Below are 15,111 nucleotides of genomic sequence, written 5' to 3'. Positions count from 1 at the left end.
GCGCTCCAGGCCCTGCACCAGCTCCATTCCCTTCTCTGTCCCCACTCCAGCCCCTCAAGGTCTCTCCTGTAGTGAGGGGCCCAGAGCTGAACACAGGATTCGAGGTGCGGCCTCACCAGTGCCCAGTGCAGGGGAACAATCCCTGCCCTGGCCCTGCTGCCGCACTGGTGCTGCCCGGGCACAAGCTGGCTCATGTTGAAATCCACCATCAGCAGAGCACACCTCAGCACTGGGTGTGTTGGTGCCGCTTCAGCTTGGGCCCCCCCGTGTGCGGAGCTTTCACCTTTCGGGGAACACAAAACAAACCCCGCGGGTGCTCCTGTGCCCCACTCCCCGGCCCTGGGCCCTCACCCCGGCTGTCTCACGGTGCCCGGGAGCCGCTCCCCGCTGTGCGGACCCGGCGGGGGTGCGCGGACTCCACCGGACCCGCAGCGCACCCCCGGGGCCGGATCGGGCCCTGCCGTTGCCATAGCGATGGCTCCAGACGCCGCTGGCCCTTTAAGGCAGTGTCGGGAGGACCGCGAGAGGCCGGAAGTGGCTGCGAGGCGCTCTGGGCTGGGCTGCGTCTCTGTGGAGTTCCGGCCTTTCTGTTTCCGGTTGTGAGAGGCCTCATGGCGGGCGGCGGCGGTGCCGGGCCTTGGGCTGGGGTCGGGGTTGGGGTGTATGGGGCGCAGCGGGGGCTGGGACCATGCGGGATGTGGGGGGCAATGTGGGGGAAATGGGGGTGTGGGGAGAGGGTGCGAGGGAGGCCTGAGGAGCGGGGAGGAGGGGGGGTGTGAGGGCAGGGGGGCAGGCCATGGGGTGCGGGGCGGGAGTCGCAATTGTGGGGGGAGAGCTGGGAAGCTGGGAAAGGGAACAGGTCGGGTTGTGGTCCCTCTGTGGGAGGTGCTGAGCCCGTGTGGGGCTGCAGGGCTGGAGGGGGGTGCAGTGTGTCTCATGGGGGCTCAAACCGGCGCTGTTCTATCTGTGATGCTTCGCAGGACTTCATCAGCCCCGAGTGGATCCATCCCTGAGGTGAGGGAGAACCCCAAGGTGGGGGGGGGGGTGAGGCAAGAGGGATGTGCCAGGGCTGGGAGAGGGCTGCTGGGCTTTGGGGCCAGCAGGTCCCTTCTCATACCAGCCAGCCTGGCCCTGTGCCCGAGATCAGCTCCCAGGCGGGCTCCCTGCGGGGTCCCTCCTGTGCAGTAACAGGTGTGAGCATCCATGCAGCTTTCTGATGGTCATGTATGATACTGCAAACAAGAAATCCCTCAGGGCAGGGACAAACAGCTTCACAGTCCGGTGGTTTCATGTATACTGACCTAGAACAATGAAACTGATCTTGTGCTTCCTTCACAGGCGAGTTTCACAGGTGTGAAAACCAGAACTTAGGTGTCTTGCTCATACGTTTTCCACCTGATTTATCACTAGGCATTATTTTAATTCCAAAACTTTGTCCCCCCACAGTGTAGGGACTGTTAATGTGATTTCTTTACTCAAGCAAATCATATGGCTTTGTTGGAAGTTATAGAATAGTTTGGGTTGGAAAAGACCTTAAGATCGTTTAGTTCCAACCCCCCTGCCATGGGCTTCAGTGGTTTCTAGTGGGAAGGATGCTCCCATGATGCCTTTAGTGCCTTTGCTTTGTTTCTCACACTAAACCATCTAACCCAAGGCTTCATCCATCCTGGCCTTGAACACTGCCAGGGGTGGAGCATTCACAACCTCCTTGGGCAACCCATTCCAGTACCTGACCACCCTAACAGTAAAGAATTTATTCCTTATATCCAATCTAAACCTCCCCTGTTTAAGTTTTATCCCATTACCCCTTGTCCTATCACTACAGTCCCTAAGGAAGAGTCCCTCCCCAGCATCCCTCTAGGCCCCCTTCAGATACTGGAAGGCTGCTCTGAGGTCTCCATGCAGCCTTCTCTTCTCCAGGCTGAACAAAGTTGTACTATGCTCTTTTGTGTATCTGTGGTTTTCTTCACTGTTTGGTTTTTCTTGTACAGCTGGGCTCACAGCTCAGAAGCACATAGGAAGGGGAGCGGGGGAGATGTGTGCTATGATCCAGGCTCCTGGCAAAAATGCTCTGAATGTTACTATATTTGAAACATTTTAGGTTTCTGATAAAGGAGGGCAAGGTTGGGAGTAAATATCAGCTTGAAATGTCTTAATTTTTAAAACATAGTTATTTGACTGAGGATTTTCCTGTCAACTAAGTGTCAAACTAACACGTTTTCTCATTTCCATTAACATGTGAGCACTTGCAGCCTGGTGGGATCTGACTCCCTCATGTCCACACTGAGCACCTCTGATACCTGTGCCCAGCTTCCCTGCAGTGTATTTGCTGTGTCTGAACACCCTGGTTGTTTCTTTTCAGGTGGCTGGACCAGAAGATCCATTCTGCAAGATGGTGAGAGTGCTGCTCTTGCAGTCTGGTTACAGCTGTATGGTGTTTTTAGGTAATACAAAGTCATTTTGCTTAGCTAGATGGTAAGCATGAATAAAATCCAGTTCTCAAAGTTGACTTCTTGAGATTTAATACTTGCTATTGTGTGTGAACAAAGCAAAAACATTTTCAATGTGCTGCAAGTGTGAATCCAGGCAAGTGGGTGTGTAAAGCTACTGCACTGACACTTGTGATTTGTGCCTGGGGCAGACATGCTGATGGTGTGCAGTGCTGGCTGGATGTGCTCTGGGGATCTGGAGGGGCAATTTACTCTTTTGAGTTCAGCAGTGCTGGGTTCGAGAGCATTTCCTCAGTGTACCAAGCCCTAATGCCCACTAGAGGGTGTGGAGCTCCATGGAATGGTTTGTCTTCATTGAAACGGGAAAATGGGAGACTAATCGGATGTGCAGGGAGCGAGGCTTTGTTGGGATTAGGTTCCTGCTGAAGATCCTGCTCTGTGCCTTGCCAGCAGCCCAGATTGTGCATTACACAACCATCAGCTTGTCCTGCGTGCAGCCAGGAACTGCTGTGTGTGTGTGCATCCAGGGAGGCAGCTCTGCTGCAGGTTTGATACAGTTAGTACCCAACTCCATTGGGATACCTGGAAAAGGTTGCTTGAAGGGTTTGCTTGCACATGTAATGTTCCCTTTCTGCCTGCCTGCATAGTAAAATGTACCCTTGCTAACAGCAAGCAGTAGTTTCTCACTTGCAGTGTAAAAAGCTCCTTCTCAGGTAGAGGGAGTTTCCACTCCATTTACAGCTTTGTTAGGGCTGAGCCTGAGGCCAGTGTGGTATGAAACGTGGTGAATTCATGCTGCTTGCTGGGTGTGTGTGCTCCCTGTGCTTAGCCCTCTTAGAAGTGCAACAGAAGCTGCTCAGCCATGGTGGCTCCTTGGCCAAATACAGGACTTCTTCCTTGCTAAATTTTGCCTCTGAGTGTCCCATTAAGATTGAATTCCTGAGCAGAATAAAAGCCAGCGATGCTGGCTTTGCTTCAGCACTCACAGTGCTTGAGAAGTGGAACCCAAAGGAGAGACAGGCAACTTTGTGAGCACAGGATTGCTGCAGCTTGAGATGTGGAGGAACATAGGCTCTTCTTTGGCTGCTGGTAGCAGGTGGGGTCTGTGGACATTCTGAAGTTCGGTCTTTACATCCAAGAGGGGAGCAGTTCTTGCCTGAAGGATGATGTCTGTTACTGGGGGCTGTTGGGGTGGAGACTGGCTGGAGAGTGATGGAGAGCCAGCTGAAATGGGGTGGTGCTCATGGGCCGAAGGTGAGGAGGTGGGGTTCCAGTGGGAAGGATGCTCCCATGATGCCTTTAGTGCCTTTGCTTTGTTTCCAAGGAAATCCTACATCTTTTTGACCTTGTGGCTTCTGCAGAAATAATAATGTTGTCTCAAGAGGCTTTAGTTCAGAGTGGGTCAGCAAGGAGCAAGTCTCTGTTTGCCTTTAAGAAAAATTAGCTTTTCCCCAGCTTCTCCTGAGGGATGTTGTTTCTGGATACTGTCATATGCACAGGGTTGCCATAGTGGTCCCCAGCCCATCCTGGTGCCTCTCCTGGGTCTTGCTGTGAAAACAGTCGATAGCTGAAGTCATTACTTGCACTAGAAGCACTGTTACAGTAAAAGCTTCCTTCAGGCTGACAGGTACAGGCAGGACCCAGCCTCCATCAGCTTGATGTGCTGAGGTTTCTGCTTAACCCATATGCAAAGTGGATTAGAGATTGTAAAGAACCTTAATTTGAGGAAAGCACAATGCACCTACAAGTGGGTCAGCTGGATATTTGGGGCTGTGTAACTTGCAAATCATGCTTAAGGTTCTTGCTTATTTATCAGCAGGAGTGACCCAGATTGCATTGTGAAAGTGGCTTGTGCCTGTCTGGAGCATCATGATGCATCCCCTGTCCCCTCTTGCTTATTCCAGAGCCTCTTGCAGTCTTTGCAAGATTTGTGTGCCCAAGTTTGCTTCTCAGTTGCCCATTTGGTTTTCCTACAACAGGAACCTGCTGTGACCCTTGTAAATAGCAACAGGGAATTTCATGCCAAGCCAGAGGAGGTGAGCACCCCAGGCAGTGTTGGTATTGAATGCATGCTTTGAAGCCTGTGCTGTTTTACTAGGTTTGCTCACTAACTGGGCAAAATTAATCCCTGCTGTGGTTACCTCCAGGCTCTCCCAGAAGGGAAATAATTTTAAACCCTGTGGTCAGCAAGGTGCTTGTTCCCCTTTCCATCACTGCTGTCTCTTGCCTATGTGAAGGTGGGCAGTGGCAAACAGCTTGTCTTTTCTGTCAGAGCCAGGCCTCACATCCCCAGCAGGTTGGTATTGGGCAATGTGAGAGCAGCTGGAGAGATGCTGCGGGATACTGGTGGGTGTCCATGCGTAAGCTGCACCCAGACATGGTCTGGCCCTGAACCAGTGCATTGCCCCAGCTCTCCAAGCACACACCATTTATTTCCCCCCCCCAGCTGTGGAGAAGGTTGTGCTCCAAGTGCTTTGGCCACCACTGTGACTCCGTGGTGTTGCAAACAACCTCTCCAAGCATGAGTAATTGTTTGGAGGAGCCTTGTCCATCACTCGCACCCTGTGCCCTGCGATAAGGTCGAGCCATGCACTTGTTCATGCCAGAGCCGTTCCTTCTTGCGCGGTAAGAACAGCTCATCTCGGGAGCACACGAGTCCCCGGAGCAAGGAGGTATCTGCTTGGACCCGCTCCCTGCGGGATGAGAGGAAGTGTGCTTTGTTGGAGCAAGGCTTTGCTTGCTGAGCCTTGGTGGCCCTTCAAGAGCTGTGTGACCCTGCCCTGGAGCAGCACGGTGCCTTACCTCCGCACACCAGAGCCGCATGTGGCCACAGGGTCTCTCCAGCTCTGCCAGCCTCCAAATGGATGGGAGCAGCTCAAATCCTTTGCATGGCTGGGTGGACTGCACTGCTGCAGCACCAGTCCTGTTCTTCCAGCCCCAGGCAGCTCAGCTCCCATCTGCTCTTCCCTTGTGCTCTTGTGTCCATGCTTCCCAGCACATGGGATTTCTCTGCTCATTTCACCCTATGCCCTAACACGGTTCCTCTGGCTCCTCCAGGATATGGGAACAACAGCTGCTCTAGGGGAATTGAGCTGCAGCACTTACTGTGCCCAGCCCAGGCTGGCTCTTCTCCTTACAGGGAGCTGATGGAGCTCACTCACCTGGCATAAAAGCAATGGATTGTTGCTGGATTAAGGAGGTAAGGATTAAGGACTATTGAAGGTCCCGGTCGGTGCTGGGTGAGCCAGACCTCTGCCTTTTGGCAGCATCAAGCCCTTACATCAGCTCTGTGGGTCGGGGAGCTCCAGGCTCTGCTTGTCCTAGCCTGCTGCCCGTGCACAGCTTTCTCAGTTCCTCCATTGCTGACTGGTGAGCTCATGCTCGGCGCATCCGTGGCTTTTGGGGAAAAGTTCTGTGCATTGTGTTTTTGTGGGGAGATTGGGATCCATCCTGCAACAGAAACCCAGGGCACTGAGCACGGACACTGCTTGCAACCATCTGATTTGAGCCACACAAGTGGTTCTTTCCTCAAGGGAAAACTCTGTGGGACTCGAGGGTCTGGAGATCTCAGTGCTGAAGGTGACATCAGCCCTGAGCTCTGCCAGAATCACTCCCCAGGGCAGCAGCGCTGCAGCTTCGTCACAGAAATGGGTTTATGTGCACTGAATGCAGGATCAGCCACTTGGGGTGTGGGAAATGCTGTCCTTTCTGACATGCAGCTGATTCCTTCTCCTGACAGGGAGGTCTTTCAGCCCATGGCAGGGTTTTGATGCCACTGCCATGTGTGAGAGTCAGCCGTGGCATGGTAGCATCCATGGGGAACAACTTGGCTTTTCAGCCTATTTGAATGCCTAATGTCTTTCGAGAGAAGTAAAGCTTCAGGTCAGGACTCCTGGACCAGGATACTAATTCTCTATAATAACTTCATTTATTCCATAACAGAATAAAAGGAAAATTAAAGAAAAAGCCTTTCCACTGGGGAGCCCTGGTTGCAGGTGCAGTAAAGCTGCAAGTGCCCTCTCTGCTGTGCTTGCAGACGCCAGTGTTAATGGATAGTGCCACACACAGCTGTGCCACACACAGCTCTGCCACCCGCCAGCACAGCCTGATAAGGTTTGTGCTTGATAAAGTCTGTATAACCTGCTGGGCCAGGGCAGCCACATTCATCATCTTTTCAGACTAATCAGGACCTGCTAAGTGGAAAAGGAGGAAAATCAGTTTAATAGAAGCTGGTGTGGGCTGGTGGGCTTCTCTGGGTAAAACTGAGTGCAGGGCTGATGGCTTTTGCTTGGCTGGAGCAGGCACTGCAGGTCCTCTGTGCCATCCAAACGCTGTCTTCAGATCCAGAGGCCCAGCTTGAATTAGGGGTGAACCATTCCCTCCTCAGCAGCCAGAAGGCATGGAGGGCAAGCCAGAACCAGCCTCCTCCCCTCATTTTCCACATCAAACTCGTCCTCCAGGCTGAACAATTATTCTCTCTTCCAGGCAGGGTTTAAGGGGAGGGGGGATGGTTTTACTGATGAGATGAAGGTTTTTCTCCTAAGAAATGAATCCTTGTCACAGAGCTCCAGTCTGGCTGCCTCCTGTGAGTCTCCAGGCTGGAAGATGCTGCCTGGGTACAGGAAGGTTAGGGCATGATGATGCTGTGAGTGTTCCTTCCTACAGTTTTTGATTCTCATTTCAGTGCTCTAGAATTCCAGCTTTGTCCTTTAAAATTTCTGCAAAGAAAAACCCGACCCCAAACCCTCTTAATCTGGCCTGATTTGAGCTTTTTTGGCATTGGAATTTCCTGTGGAATAGAAAACCTGGGACTGGCCAAGAGGTCAAAAAAAAGATGTGGAAGTAAACCCTGCAGCTCTGTGGAGCTCCCTTGATTGTGCTGGGATCTGTTTTGTGTTCTCCCCTTCTTATTTGGTTTTAACTGGTCTGTGCACAATGTTCTTGATTTAAAAGTATGTGCCCTGTTCCCTAAGCAAGAGGGCAGCCCCTTGGGACTGAGGGGGAGAAGGACCTGGTGGCTCCTGCAGCAGAGAGGGGTGCAGAGCATGAAAGCTTGTGGGTGTCTGGGAGCAGAGGATGGATGAAAGTGCCATTCCCTTGGCCATGGGATGGACTCAAATCCCAGTGCCCTGAGCCCTCCTGTGGGGTTCTCTATCCAAGGGTGTTGTTGCAAACTGTGACCCAGCTGAGTGGGCACCATGTGAGTTAAGGGCAAACACACACACACTGCTCACAGCCCCAGGGCTGAGCAGAGCCAGGGTCACAGCGGAGCTGTAGTGGGTGGTTCTACACTGGTGCCCAGCACAAGCATCCTGTGCTCAGCCAAGCCCAGGAGGGATGATGGAAGGTAGGTCAGAGACCGAGTGTCATCTCCAGTGCCAGATCCTGGTGCAAAGCCAGCAGCAGAGCAGCAGCCAGGGCTGTAATCCAGCCAAGCAAATCCTCCATCAGCTGAGCATGAAATGGATGTTTATGTGTGCAAGTGAAAAACAAGGAGGAAGGAGGCGGAGGTGTTTGCATATGCACCCATGTTTTACCTAAACTCAGACAGGACAAACCCTGAGTGCTTGGGCTGGGCTGGGAGGGGAAAGCCAGACCTCACAGAAGGGGAGATGCCAAGGCAGGACAAGTCTGTGAGCAAAGGGGAAAACTGCTTTGACCTCCCCAGCACATCCCAGCAAGGGCCTTGCTGTGGAGGTGGCTTCCCACTGGGCCCTCAGCCCCTGTAGGTGTGAGGCCACGTTGTTTCTCCTCTGGTCAGTCCTCAAGAGCCAGCCAGGACCCAGTGCTGTGCAGCCACATCCCCGGCTGTGCTTTGAGACCACCTCCTTGTCTCCCCTCTGCTTCCACATCGTCCTTGGGCTCGAAATGCTTTGAGGTCTGTGCCTGGCAGGCTGGACCTTGAGCTGGGACAGGGATTGGTTAATGCTGCCAGCGTGTTATGCAAAGCATTGGACTTTGCATTGTCGGAAGAGGAAATGTCTGTGTTCCTGCTCTGCTTTGTACAGGAACTGAGAGCGTGGGGCTGGGGTTGGGGCTGCTTCTGCGAGGTAAACAGCTGGAAAGCTGCCTGCTCCCAACCTTTCCTCCCTCTCCAACTCTTAAAGAGGCTTCAGCAGCTCTCTTAAAGCGTGACCTCTGGGAATGGTGCTCATGACCATTGGGCCAGCCCAGATCCTCCCACTTCAGCCTTTGCAGAAGGCTCACCTGTGCTAAGAGGCTGCCTTCAGCTGCTCCCTTGAGAGCTGGTTTTAGGTCTTGCTGTAATGGTTTTCCTTCCGCAGCAGATAGTCCTGCGTTTCCTGCTGAAGGGACAGCCGTGGGTCTCACTGCCCCAGCCATGGGAAGGGATGAGGGTGGGCTGGGTTCAGCCTGAGCATCACTTGGGCCCTTCATTCCCCCCATGGCAGGAGTTAATTTCAGTCACTGTGCTGTGATGATGAAGGGAGGGGGCAATCAAAGAAAGCTTAAAAACAGGCATTTCTTTAAGCTGTAGCTAAGAAACCTGCCACGGCTCCAAGTTGGACCTTCCAGCCAGGGGTGAGCAGGCTTTATTTGACAGCTATTTCTTCAATATTTAAAAAGCTGCCTGGAATAAACTGAATGCTTCCGAGTAGTGACCTAGATTCTGCTTGCTGTAAATTTCATTAGAAAGTGGATTTGTGTGCCTGCCAGGAGCAGGCCACTTTGCAGCTTCATTGATCTGCCCAAACCATGTGCTGTGCAAGTGCTTTCCTCAGCAGGTTTTTAAAGAGCTCACTGCTGCCTGCTTCTATCCCCAAATGTGGCTTGTTTTCTTGCCTTGCTCTTCTTTTCATCTCTTCTTTTTCCTCTTCCTGGTGCAAATGCATCATCTGTTTGCTAATCACGTCGCATCATGAGCTGTACGGAGTCGTCCCACCGGCTGTGTGGGATAGAGCAGCTGGGAAGGAAATTGTCACTGTGGAGGCCAAAGACTTTCACAAGGCCGGGGGCTGCCTGCAGCTCTGTGCTCTCCACCAAGGTCACCTGTGGTGACACCCTCTCGAAGAAGCTTCTTTCCCTTCTGTCCCTAAAGTATTGTCTATCCACAACTTTGGATCTTACGGAGAGGTGTGATGGTAGCACAGATGGCATATACTGAGGCTTACTAGGGAAAAAAGCCTGGGGAGATGTGGTGATGCCAGACCTGTGGATGCACGAGCAACATGCATCTCCCCAAGAGTGAGCAGGGTCACACAGTGGATGCTGCGTTCCTCCCCATGGCAGCAGGTTTGTAGGCCCCATGCCCTAGTTAAAGGTTTCATAGGAGGACCCTGCAGCTGACATGGGACCTATGCAAAACTGCAGCTACAGTCATCAGACATGGTGTGGCTGAATTAATGGGTGAGGGGAAAGGTGATGTGTCCCTGTAGTTGGGTACCCAGCCCTGCCTTTCCCATGGGAACCCTCTTCTGGGGCTTTTCCTGTCCCCCTGGCACCTTTTTCTCTGCATGAAGCTGATGCTGCTGTGGGGACCTTCCTGGGAACAGGCCATGTAACAGCAGGAAAACCCACATCTTTTGGAAGAAATCCCCATGCTGGAGGCTGTGGAACATAGAGCTGTCCTGTCTGCTGACAAGGACTGGCACGGAAGGGGTTTCTTGGGCTGAGTTTTGGCGAGGTATTGGCAAGGCTGATTCAAAGCAGCAGCAGAATCCCTGCTGCCTCCTCCTGTGCTATGGCTACCAGCACAGGCGATACCCAGATGCAGTGATACAGGCTGTTCTTCACCCCTGCTGTAGGCTGCTGATTTATTTCCAGAAGTTAAGCCTAGGGCCTGAACAGAGGCCACCCCTGGGCCAGCACTATGGGCTGTCAGCATCCAGACAGGGGCTAAATTAATTTCCCATAAATCTGAAATGCTCTGATGGTTTCCCAGCTTCTCAGCATCTCTGCTGGAGCTGCCTGTGATTTATTTGCCTGAGGTCTAAGGAGATGGGCAGGAGGTTTTGCTGAGGCAATGGTCTGGGTCCATTTCCTGCTGCCACCAGCACCCTGGGCTTTTCCTTACTCTGGCCACTGGTGGCTTTTCTGTCCCTAAGCCTTGTCTGTCTCTAGCTGCAGGGAGGAAGGAGAACTGGAGGCAGCAGTTCTGGCTCTCTCCTGCTTTGCTTTGGGGCAGTGTGGGTGGTTCAACCCCTTAGCAGAGAGGCAAACAGTGTCTGGGAAAGGGGAGGCTCTGCCCTTTGCCAGCTCACCCCTCTGTGCCTAGCAGAGAGGTGCTGGGGACCACTCTGGCCCAGCCATGCCCATGCCCAGGCACTGGGCTGGCACTGGGAGCTTGTCCAGCACGGTGATACTGCTCAGAGGCTTTGAGGCTGGAGCAACTGCAGCTGCACTTGTTAGTGGCAGGAAAGGGTTAGCTGCCAGGGGAATGTGGGTTTAAGTGCTGGAGCATCACTACAGCAGCAGTTTCTCTCTGCAGCCCACGAGGGGGTTAAGTGAAAAATGAAATTTCTATCTCCTTCCTTGTGCTTTCTCATCTCCGCCAACGGAGATGAAGATGGGGGAGGATTCTTTCTATTTCCTATATTTAGCTTTGGAGAAATTGCTATAACTAATCGGCTTTAGGAGACTGGGCTCTCTCCTTTATTTTATCTCTTTCTGTCGCTAAGCCCCTGTCATGTGGCTGTGCACTGCGGCTCCCTGGTGCTCTCTGTTCGCTGGGCTCAGGGTTTTTCATGGAGTCAATTAATATCCCATAAAAATAACACCTCCAGCTGTTCCACTTGCAGCTGCCAGGTTGGAGTCTAATTGCCAGGCCTCCGATCCCAAATCCTGCTTTGCATGTAAAAGTGCCAGTGAATAGGAGCAGGCAGAGGAGATGGCAATACAAAAAAGGAATACAGTTTGGGGTGCTATTTTTAGCCTTTTCAAGCCAAATGTAAAAGGACCCGTAGGCTGCTTGTGTCCTGCTGAATCTGATCATATGCACAACATTGTTCCCATGGCACAGCGTGGCAGCCAGGCTGGGTTCAGGGTTATTTTCAGCAGTTCACTTGCCTACATGTAAAACCTCCTTCTGGGGCAGTTTGAGCAGTGCTGTGTTGATGTGACTTACATCCATGGACTAATGGGGTTTTTCACCTCTCATTCTCTGTGTGTTGCTGAACGTGCCAGGGCTGGATGTGGCCATAGCAGTGATGGGGCGGCAAATGCAGCTCCTCTCCCATTGTGGAGCCTGCATCTCACAGAGTGGTGGGAAAGGGGTAAAAAATCCTCTCCTGCTGATTGAGGTACAATGTGGATGCACAGTGACCTCCCTCCCATGTCATTCTGCCTGTCCCACACTCTCTTCTGCTTCCCAAGCTGGATGCCACCTTTGGGGGAACTTGCTGGGCAGATCTGTCCTCTGTTTCTCATAGGGAGCCTTGCCTTTGCTCACTTGGTGCTGCCTTGACTCCCAGCACTACCACATCCACCTGACCTCTTGCTACCTCCTGGGTGCTTCCAATCTCTCTCCTTTCTTACTCCCCAAAGGAGGGGTGCTGCAAAGGCCCAGGTGCACATGGGGTTTAGGGATGGGGCACTAATGAAGCACTGGCCTTGTTTCCAGTCTCCATCCAGGGAGCTGTACTGGGTCAAATCAGTTCTTTTCATCCTTGGGCTCTTGTTTAATTCAAACTGAGGCTGGTTATGACCAAAGCAAATCAAACAGAACAGCTGTTTGTTAGCTAATTTGGAATACTTAGTGGTCACACATTAGTCTGTAGCTACCAGCTTGAAACCACAACTGCAAATAGGCTTCCTGTGCTGGAGATCATCCCCTTCATTAAACCAAGTTATTTTGAGCCTGCTATTTGGAAGTTGCCCTCAGAAAAAAACCTTTTACACATCCCATTTGCACAGCGGTTGCAGAGCCAGTGCTTGACTCAAAAGGCAGTTCCTCCTCTTCCTTCTCTGCTCAGGCTCCCCATGCCCCATCGATTCCTCCTCTTCCTTCTCTGCTCTGGCTCCCTCTGACCCATGCTGACAGCTACAAAAGCCAGAAGGTGTTAAATGTATCATCTCTCACCCCTGGAGAGCTGGAGCCACACTCTCAGTGGGTATCCCTTCCGTGGAGCTCTGCTACCAGCTCACTTATCCAGGGATAGACAGTGCTATCAATCTCTGTCCAATCTTGCCTAGCAAAGAGATTGCAAACATGGCTTTCCATCGTGTGGTACATTAGCCAAATTAATTCCAGGATAGAGTCAGCCAGCGGTGCTGGAGGCCAAGGCAGATTAATGCTGCAGCCATGGCAGAATGCGCAGAGCGGCTGCTTGCAGCGTGCCAGCTCCTGGATGCAGCCAGCCTTCTGCTTCACAACATTCCCCATCTCATGCTCTTCAGAAGCATTGAACTCTCCAGAATCAGCAATGCAGACAATTCAGTTGGAAGGAACATCTGTCTCTAAACCGTGCTCCTCGTTCAGGCTGCCACTGCTGCAAGTAGGTGACATTCTTTATGCGCCTTGCTTGCTTTCTTTAATCTCCCCAGTACAAGCATGCCTGTGGAGCACAGGAAGGTTCCTCCCTCATGACAAGGAAGAAGAAATTAGCAAGCAGATTGAGCATGTACAGCAAATAATGAGATTGCCTTGGATACCGGGCTGGAATTCATGCAAGGAATTGTGCTGATCAGAGAAGATAAGCAGCATTTCTAGGCCTGCAAATAGCATCATGAGACTTATGGTTCCCAAGGGTTTTCTAAGAGATTCTTGGATGAAAGCTGCCAGCACAGGCCTGATCCACAGACACTGCGATGTGAAAAATAAACCCTGAAATAGCTACCCTGGTAGATATTTTGGTGTGCAAGTGCCTTGTAATGATCTGCCTCATTTTCCTCCAGGCACAGGCATAAACTCAACAGATAGACCCACTGTTATGCTGAGAGAGCAACAGTCACAAAGGATGCTTGTCCTGATGGATCTCCAGTGAAAGGGTGCAGTGTTTGCCCACAGGGTGCAGACCCAGCTCTGGTGGAGTCAGTGTGTCCTTTAAAAGGAGCTGGATTTATGAAATACTTTTAATAATAAGTAATTGTTTCTTATTACTCCTCTGGTATAAAAAAATATTAGTATCTTCATTTTACAGACAAACAGGGCAAAGTCTACACATGGTGAGTGACCCAACGGTTTGGTTCAACATTTGTTGAAGTAGATGAGAGTATTTGTACTGTCAGACTTGTTAGAAAGAGGGACAGTAAACAGCCTTTGTTTTTATTTGTATAGGAAACTTATTCCATGCTGCATTTGCTGTGCCTCGCAGCTGAAATGGATCTTTCTCTCAGGACTGAAAAGTGTTATTAATGAGCTGATCAGATCCAGGCAGTCCTTCAGCTCATGCAGAGATGACTGGTAACAGGCTGCTCATGGTGAGGCAGGTACCAGGCAGCTCCAGGCAGTCACCAAAGGCAATCAGAAAAGTTGGGCATTCTCAAGTGCCCCGTAAACCCTTGTTTGCTTGCAATTCCAGCTCCCTGTATTACAAGCATGACACCTTCAGCAACAGAAACAGACCTCAGCAAGTATGATGTCATCAAAGTGTTTTTCCCTTTATAATGGAAAAATGGTTGTGGGGGTGAGTTCCCTTCGTCATTCCTTCCTTCCTCCCCCTCCCCTTCCATGCCACCTGCTGATGTCTAAGGTGTAAAACTATCCCAATCCTGTGGCAGCCCTGAAGGGGGTCTCCCCCTCCTTATGCTCCCCCAGGAAGACTGTGCTATCAACCTTTTGGGTGTTACAAATGTCCAACACAGGAATGAGTGCTGGATTTGGTGCTCCATCCAGACTATGCACTCCACTAGCTCCTCATGCTTGAATTATTTCTGTCCCAGCAGCCCCCCCTGCACCACCTGCTCACTTTTGCTTTAGCCCTGTCACTGCTTCTGAGCAGCGACACTGAATTCCATGCAGGAAGCCGCATACGGGTGCGGGCTGTACAAGGAGAGGATGTGAATAAGGGATGGGATGCTTTCCACATGCTCATCCCAATTCACGTATTTTATGAATCAGGACTTAGTCCTATTTGCTAATGTTCATCTACGTATCCTTTGCTATGTCAGTGATGCCTGTGCTCTGATGTCAGCTGCTGGAGTCCAAGCACTGGCAGCTGGTGTTTCTGGCTGGCTCCCAGCCTGCAACTCTATTTTCCTATCAATTACTTGGAAAAAAGGGAAAAAAACAGGTTTCTGACTGTGTATGGCATCAAAACATGAAGGGCTTTGGTCTACAAGGTCATTTAAGCCTTTTCTACACCACGGCACAAGGGAAAGTTCAGATGAATCAAATAGCGGCATGAAGTTAATACACCTTCACTTGTACTGCATTAAGCTAAAGTGAACTAAGGCCAGTTTAATCCTGAATAAAACTCTCAGCACAAGAGTTTAATGCCTTCTAGCTTTTGCACATTAATATCACCTCTCTGAACACAGGCTAGTCTGAACATATTTTACCTTGTTCCCAATCTTCTCAATGGTGGAAAACTACCATAAAGCTAAAAGGCAGCAGTGTTGGGGATCACCCAGAAAGTGCTCTGTTCTGCTTCCTCTTACTGACTTTTCCTAAAGCATTTTGTGAGCCTTAATATTTGTACCTACATATTGGGATTATTAGTATCTTCCCTGCCAAAGGACTTCATGATCTCAAGAGATATTTGGA

The 15,111-nt window shown here is 51.3% G+C and overlaps 1 long non-coding RNA gene and 1 other non-coding gene across 2 annotated transcripts; both read left to right on the top strand.

Moving 5' to 3' along the window:
• The first annotated feature begins 880 nt into the window (after positions 1–880).
• LOC115945709 (uncharacterized) lies at positions 881–2,509 on the top strand. The gene is made up of 2 exons (XR_004079978.2): positions 881–1,014; positions 2,363–2,509. It is a non-coding gene; the product is annotated as an uncharacterized lncRNA (long non-coding RNA).
• On the top strand, positions 1,065–1,244 carry LOC115945716 (small Cajal body-specific RNA 16). Its single transcript, XR_004079983.2, has one exon. It is a non-coding gene; the product is annotated as a small Cajal body-specific RNA 16 (non-coding RNA).
• Positions 2,510–15,111: the final 12,602 nt, after the last annotated feature.

Source organism: Melopsittacus undulatus, chromosome 11 (assembly GCF_012275295.1).
Source record: "Melopsittacus undulatus isolate bMelUnd1 chromosome 11, bMelUnd1.mat.Z, whole genome shotgun sequence".
NCBI lineage: Eukaryota > Metazoa > Chordata > Aves > Psittaciformes > Psittaculidae > Melopsittacus > Melopsittacus undulatus.
The sequence above is the reverse complement of the archived record's forward strand: the minus strand, read 5'-3'. Positions and strand labels throughout refer to the sequence as shown.